We start from the raw sequence: 7,838 nt of genomic DNA, 5'->3' as shown, positions 1-7,838 counted from the left end.
TTTGAGACCCGGGCAAGGGGGCGGGGCGGCCACGTGGGGCACGGAGCAGCTGACTTGGGCACCGCCCGCGCGCTCGCCCAACTGGCAGGGGCCCAACCCAAGCTAAGGGTCCCAAAAGATTCCCCGCGTTGGGCTGGGGGACAGCGGCAGGAGCAGAGGCCGATAAGGCAGTGGGCAGGAGGATCAGGGTGCCCCAACTTCTGTGTCTCCGGTTGATACTGGGGCCTTTCTCCTTTTGTTCTGCTGAACAGGCAAACGGGGATCATTGGCCTCCAAACGAGATCAGAAGGAATTCCCAGACCTAAGTCGTCATCATCATCATCATCATCTGCATCATCATCTGTCCTTTTTCTGATTATGAAATTCACACAGGGCACATGAAAAACAAGGAATGTTTGGGACACTGTCACACAACAGAGCGGCCTGGGGAGACATCTGTGATGTGCTACCCCAGACTTGACCCTGGAACAGAAAGCGGATGTTAATGGGAAAACTGGTAAAATCCAAATAAAGCCTGAAAATTAGTTAATAGTGACGTTCCCATGTTGTTTTCTTAGTTGGGACAAATGTGTACGGTTATGTAAAATGTTAACAGTAGGGTAAACTGTGTAAGGGCTATATGGGGACTGTCTTTGCACTTTTCTGTAAGTCTAAAATTATTCCAAAATACAAGGGTTTTAAGAAAGAAAAAAAAAACACATATAAAGGATTGTAAGAACAATTTAAGAGTTTTTCACAAGTTCATTGATCTATAATCAGAAACTGTCTTTTGGTTAAGATCTGTGATCTTGACATGAGTTAACCATAATATTTAGGTAAAATCTATGCTTAGTCTGTATATTGTCACAATAAATGTGATTTTATAATTTTTCTTTAAAAATACAGAGATAATTGTAGAGATTTTGAAAATACAGAAAAACACAAAGAAGAAAGTAAAAATCACCCATAATCCCACCACCCAGAGGCAATACTAATATTTCAGTGCATGTACTCTAGTCTTTTTCTAGCTCATTGAAGAGGGGCTTGAGGGGACCGGGGGAGTGTTTCAAATGATCACACTAATTTATAGCCTTTTTAACTGCTTTCATATTTTGTAAACACTTCCCCATATTATACTTCTACAACTCTTTTTTGTTGTTGTTGTTGAGATAGGGTCTTGCTCTGAAGCCCAGGCTAGAGGGCAGTGGCTTGATCGTGGTTGACTGCAGCCTTGACCTCCTGGGCTCAAGTGATCCTCCCACTTCAGCCTCCCAAGTAGCTGAAACCACAGACATGTGCCACCAGGCCCAGCTAATTTTTTAATTTTTTTTTTTTTTTTTGTAGAGACGGGGTCTCCCTATGTTGCCCAGGATGTTCTTGAACTTCTGGGCTCAAGTGGATCCCCCTGCCTCAGCCTCTCAAAATGCTGGGATTACAGGCATGAGCCACCACACCCAGCCTGCCACAATGTTACTTTTATAGCAGGATATACTGTGTCTTTTCTCAACAATCCCTAGTGTTAGGTGAGGAGCGATGAGGATATTTTTTATTTGTTTAGTATTGCAAATAATGCTGTCATGAACATCCAGATATGTAATTCTTTGCACAACTTTCTATGAATTCCTGCAGGCAGAGCTGTTTTAATACATATCTCTAGATGTTCCCCTAGAAAGATTTTACCAGACAAAGCGTGCACCCTACGAACCAGGGGTCAATGATTTTTCCCATGCACTCTTGCCAATGCTGGCTTTAAAATATCTTGCCAGTTGAAATCCCAGATTTGTAAAAGCCACTAATGCCATACATAACATCTGAGGCTAAGCACCTAATCAGGGTGCTTGGAACTTGAGTGTGGCCATACTGTGCCAGTGTGGGGTACCAGGGTATCCCCACTCCCTTGGCAAAGCAGCAGCCAGACACTGCATGAGCAATACCAGCAATAGGGACCATTTATTAAGTGCCTGCAGTTGCCAGATCTTTTAGATATATATTTAAATTCTCAACTAAATACTTGCTAAGTGGACATTGTAGGTATATCCTACAGTTGAAAAACTTGAGTTCTCAGATTGGCTAAGGAACTTGCTGGAGATTCAAACCCCAGGCTGTCTGATTTCAAAAGCTGCAGTCTTTCTACTGCACCATTCTGCTTGTCCCCTCTGGAAGGAGCTAGAAGGAGGGTTTGACTTCAGGCATGTGCATTCACTGCTGGGGAGAAAACCATCTAAGTACACGGCAATGGGAGTAAGTGGAGGGAGGGAGAAAAGGACTGGGATGGGGAGGCTGCTGCAAGTAGATTCATGAGCGTCTAGGTTCCACACAGGAGCAGTGGCGTTATGGGATAGAGGGCAGTGGGTGGCGTGGTCCCTGAAGCCTGGGCCATGAGGGGGCAGGTGGAAGACCTCCTCGCCAGGCTGGCCAGCTTTAAGGATAGGGAAGCCGGGGTGTCTTGCTCATTGTTAGAACTGCCCTCCCATCCAGACCTCTTCCAGAGTCCCCTAGCACACCTGTGGTGCTGGAACCCGGGTGCCCCTTGGGGGACTCCTTGCTGGGGCAAGGCACAGGGTCCAGGAGAGAGATGCTGACTCGGGAGCCCTGCAAAGGCTCAGTGGGACAAACCTGGAGCCACAGCCAAGCACAGTCACTACCCACAGCCAGCACAAGAAGGCCACTTGCCCTTGACCTTCATATTTGGTAGACTAGAGGTACAAATGATGGACTTCAGACTACCAGGAGGATACAAGGTTGAAGGGAGACCCTGTTATCAGATGGTTTTTTCTTGGGTTACATTTTTGGGCCACTCAACTAATATAGGTCATCATGAATTAACATTCAAAAACAAATCCTGGCCGGGCACTGTGGCTGTCATCCCAGCACTCTGGGAGGCTGAGGCAGGGGGATCATTTGAGGCCAGCCTGGCCAACATGGTGAAACCCCATCTCTACTAAAAATACAAAAATTAGCTGGGTGTGGTGGCGGGTGCCTGCAATCCAGCTACTCAGAGGCTGAGGCAGAAGAATCTCTTGAACCCGGGAGGTGGAGGTTGCAGTGAGCCGAGATCGTGCCACTGAACTCCAGCCTGGGTGACAGAGCAAGACTCCATCTCCAAAAAAAAAAAAAAATTATTTGTTTATAGTATATCAACATACCATTGCATTTAACCCTTTATGGCATTTCTCCCTTTGTTTTATTCCAGGAAGCTGCTAGGTCTCTCTTGACCTCAGTGAGCCCCAGCAATCACCAATCAAGGAAGGGGCCCAGGGAGCCTCTTCCAGTCCGGAAGCCTTCTCTCCATCCTTTTCTCTGTGGCAAGACCAACTGTCAGAGCCTCCACAGCCTGAGGGCCTGGGTGGTGTGACCCCTGCAGAATAGGGGGAACAGAGGGAAAGCTAGGCATTGAAGTCCCTGGTTTCACCTCTGCTTCCGGAGTAGTTGTGTGACCCTGAGCAAATTGTTAACCTCTCTGAGTCTCTACTCTCTCATCTGTAAAACCAAGACAGTTATGTCCCCCGGGGTCTTGGTGAGGCTTATTCTGAGTAGCTGGGACTACAGGTCTGTGCCACCACACCCACCTAATGCTTTTTGTATTTTTTTGTAGGGGAGGAGTTTTGATATATTGCCCAGGCTGGTCTTGAACTTCTGGGCTTAAGTGATCCTCCCACCTCGGCCTCCCCAAGTGCTGGGATTACAGGCTTGAGCCACTGTACCCAGCTGGTGAGACTTATTCTGAGATACAGCACAGTGAAGAGCCCAGACAGTGCCTGGAATGTGACATGCCCTCAGTTCCTGTTCATTTTTTTCCTAGTGCCTGGAACAATTAAAAAGTATGTGACACTTGAGATTCTTCAGAGAAAGATAGGTAATCAAGGTTGAAGAATTGAGGCAGGCAAGTGTGGGATGCTGGAAGGAGTCCTGGCCTCTGCTGGTGATCGCAGGCAAATTCTTAACCTCTCTGGGCTTGCATCCTCACCTGGAAAATGAAGTGTGTGAATGGGTCATTTCCAAAGCTGCTTCTAGCTGCAAGGCTCCCTCCAGCCTAGAGGAGCTAGCCCCCTCTGTTGCTTTTCACCACCCACATGCAGCCTTCTCTCGGGTTGGACAAGCCGAGTGCATTGCTTCACAGCCTCTTGTAGCCCTGCCAGGACCTCAGTCACCCAGGAAAGGCCTCACCCTTGATCCTGGAGTGACCTCAACCACATCCACTGTGTCTTATCCTGTGTGGGGTTTGCAGGCTGCCCTCTTCGGCTTCCTCCGCCTCTCCTCCCATCATGCCCTCTTCCTCCTTTCCACATTCTCCTCTCTTTCCCACCGAGGTGGAAGGATCACTTAAGCCCTCTCTTTCCCACACCCAGCATCCTCCCAGCCACATCGATCATGGCACCTGTCCCCTGTGTGAGGTCCTGCCACCTTGACACAGTGGGGCCCTCTCCTAGTGCCCCCTGCATAATATTTGAGAAGATAAGACCACAGACAGCAGAGTAACTGCTAACACCAGCTCTGCAGGCTCTACAGGCCCAGTTACTGGAGGTCCAAGTTGAAAGTTGGGCTAGGACAGAGAGTTTTTGGGATGAGGTGGGTGGGGAGCACACCACCCTCTGAAGTCATTCATTCCCCAGGGGGGCCATGAACTCTGTTAAGACAGGGGTAACATCTTATTTATAAATCTGTCCCCTGCTCACAGCCCAGTATGGGGCACAGAAAAGACACCTGGGGAGTGTTCCGGAAGGTTGGAGGAAGGAATGAATAATATTCTTTGAGCACCTAGTGTGAAACAGGCACTGTTCTAGGTGCTGAGACATGGCAGTGAACAAATGAAGCAACAATCCCAGTCCTTGAGCTGGCATTCTAGGAAGGGTGGGAAAGGTTGGCAAACAACCTGCTAGTATGTACCTTACTTATTTACTGTGTTTAACAATAGATAGGTAAAGCAGACAGCATGTCGGAGGGTGATACGTGCTGTGTGGAGCGGAGGGGAGGAAAGTGGGAGACAGGCGGCCAGAAGTACAATGTACACTGAGTGGCCAAGGAAGGCCCCATGGAGGGAAGCAGGGAAAATCAGTTCATCTGTCGGTGCCCCACTCCCAGCCCACAGCATTTTGATACGACTGCCTTTTTTCCCTTCCCTCCCCTCCCCTCTCCTTTCCTTCCCTTCCCTTTCGAGATTGAGTCTCACTCTGTCACCCAGGCTGGAATGCAATGACATGATCTCGGCTCACTGCAACCTCCACCTCCCGGGTTCAAGCGATTCTTCCACCTCAGCCTCCTGACTAGCTGGGACTACAGGCACCCACCACCATGCCCAGGTAATTTTTGTATTTGTGTAGAGACGGGCTTTTACCATGTTGGCCAGACTGGTCTTAAACTCCTGACCTCAGGTGATCTGCCAGCCTCAGCCTCCCAATGTGCTAGGATTACAGGCGTGAGCCACCACGCCCAGCTGTGACTGCCCTTTTCTGAACACCCCAGGCTGTTGTCCCCTTCCTCAACTGCCCTTGGTCTTAGTATGGGCCAAGCTCTCAGTTTCTCCCCTGGGTGGCTGGAAGTTTTATTTCTGGTGCTCCTGGGAGAAAAAATGGCCACTATTCCAGAAGCCTAGGAAAAATGTCCCCTCCCAGAACATTCTGTCTCCAGCTCACATAAGGCATGGCCAGCAGCCTGCCTGCCCACCTCAGGCAAGGCCCAGGTGCTCTCCAGAGTGTCTGTCCTTGTGGGTAAAGGGGGCTGGGGCTAGAGGGGCTTGATGAGATGGCAGGAGGGTGGCGGTCTCTCTCCCCACTCTCTCCTATCCCAACCTCCACGTCATGCATTCATACACTGTTTCTTCCTAGTGCTTCCAGTATCTGTCTGTGGTGTCTTCCTACATTAGAACATCAGCACCCAAGGGCAAGGACACCTAGAAGAGATCCGAGCTTGCGGTTGTTGCCCATTAATTATTTTTCCAATGGAATGAATGGATGAATGGATTCTTTCAATTTATTCAGCTATTTAAAACATGTACGGAGCACCCAATGCACACAGCTCCATATCAGGCCCAAATAACTGTATAAGCATGGCCCCCAGATTTGCACTATGGAAGAGGAGGTACAAGTTTGCCCCAACGAGCAAACTTGTGTACCTGAGGAGAGCTTCATGGGCCCTGGGGCGATCAGGGTGGACTCCGTGGAAGAGGTGGACTTCGTGGAAGAGGTGGACTTTGATCTAGGATTTGCAGGGCAGATAATAGGTAGACCTTCACCCTCTGCCCTTTGGCTTTTCTTGTCTCATGTACACCCTGCCACATGATTCCAGGCTACCTCCCTCACCCCACCCCAAATTGGTACTTCAGCTTACAACCCGGAGGTGGAATTCTTGGCTTGTCATCTGAGACCAGGGTTTAAGAAACCTGCAGCTCAAGTCTATCAGGCCAGGCAGGGGTTTTCCTTAGGAACCAGCCTCTTCCTCCTAAAATGTGTGTGCCTTGACAAGTAGGGATGACTGGCAGCTGGGACACAATGGTTCTTTCCCCAGCCGGGGAGAGGCAGGGTGTGGTAGCCACGTTGGCAGGAAGGGAGATGGATTTCGAGGCAAAGGTGGTTCAGACTGTCTTTCTTCCAAGTGAGGTGGAGTCTCCCCTGCTCTGGTGTGGCTGCGTTGAGGGCGTGGTGCTGGGACTGTCCCTGCTATCACCCTTCTCTCTACTCATCCCCCTTGATAGATGACTGTTGGCATCCTTGACATCTCTGGCCTTGGTCCCACAAGCAGCCCGAGGCTGTGGCAAGACTCTAGGCCAGGACTCAGAAGTTCTTGGGGCTGGTCCCAGTTTCACAAATTTTTTCAGATCACACCCCCTTTCTGGGCCTGATTTCCTCGATTTGCAAATGGGTACCTCCGTGTCTGTGCTGCTCAGCTCTCATTTTGCTGGATGCTCAAAGCAGACCATGCAGCTTGGGGCTTAGCACAGTGACCCAGAGGCTCTAGGAGGCCGGGGCCCCAGTCCCAGCCCTGCCACTTCCTAGCTGGGGGACCTTGGGCAAGCTGCTTAACTTCTCTGGGCCTTGGTTTCCCCGTCCATACAGAGGGTGACAGGAGTACTTGGGATGACCTTAATGCATAATGATGCTTTTAACCCCGAGACTGGTGGTATATACTTGATGAAGTGGCAGCTTTTACTATTTGCCACTAGAAATGAATGGGGGCTAGACACAATGGCTCAGGCCTGCAATTCCAGCACTTTGGGAGGCTGAGGCAGGAGGATTGCTTGAGCCCAGGAGTTCGAGACCAGCCTAGGCAATATGGTGAAACCTCATCTCAAAAAAAAAAAAAAAAAAAAAAAAAAAAAGAAAAAGAAAAAAGAAAAGAAAAGAAAGCAATAGGAAAGTCTTTTGTAAACTGAAAAATGTCACAAATATAATTGGTGCTGCTTCTATGATGGTGGGTAATGGCATTCCCCTCTGGTGCTCTCTGGAAAGTCTGCAAAGGCAGGGCCCAGGGGAGGGAGTCCCATGCCCTCCCTGGAGTTGGGAGTGGAGATTAGGGCTGGGGGAAGGGGCTAGGGGCCCTGGAAAGCAGATCTGGACATGCCTCCATCATCTCTAGTCCCTCAGCCACAGACAGGGCTGCATCCCCATATTCATGGGGAGATCTTCAATGTAGGTGGCTTATGGAGTGAGAAGAAAGGATGTAGGTCTCTCTGCAAAACTCTCTTGCATGACAACTTATGGGATCAAAAATAAGAACAGCAATAGTGGGGAACTAGACATCACGTGCTGCTCCCTGATGGGCTGCCCCAAGAAGGACACAACCCCAAATGTGCTATTGCTGCCAGAAATGCATACCCTGAATTTAATCACGCAGAAGCAGCAGACAAACTCAAATCCAGGGAT

The sequence above is a fragment of the Theropithecus gelada genome, chromosome 7b, assembly GCF_003255815.1.
Source record: "Theropithecus gelada isolate Dixy chromosome 7b, Tgel_1.0, whole genome shotgun sequence".
In the NCBI taxonomy this organism is placed as follows: Eukaryota; Metazoa; Chordata; class Mammalia; order Primates; family Cercopithecidae; genus Theropithecus; species Theropithecus gelada.
Note: the sequence above shows the minus strand (reverse complement) of the source record.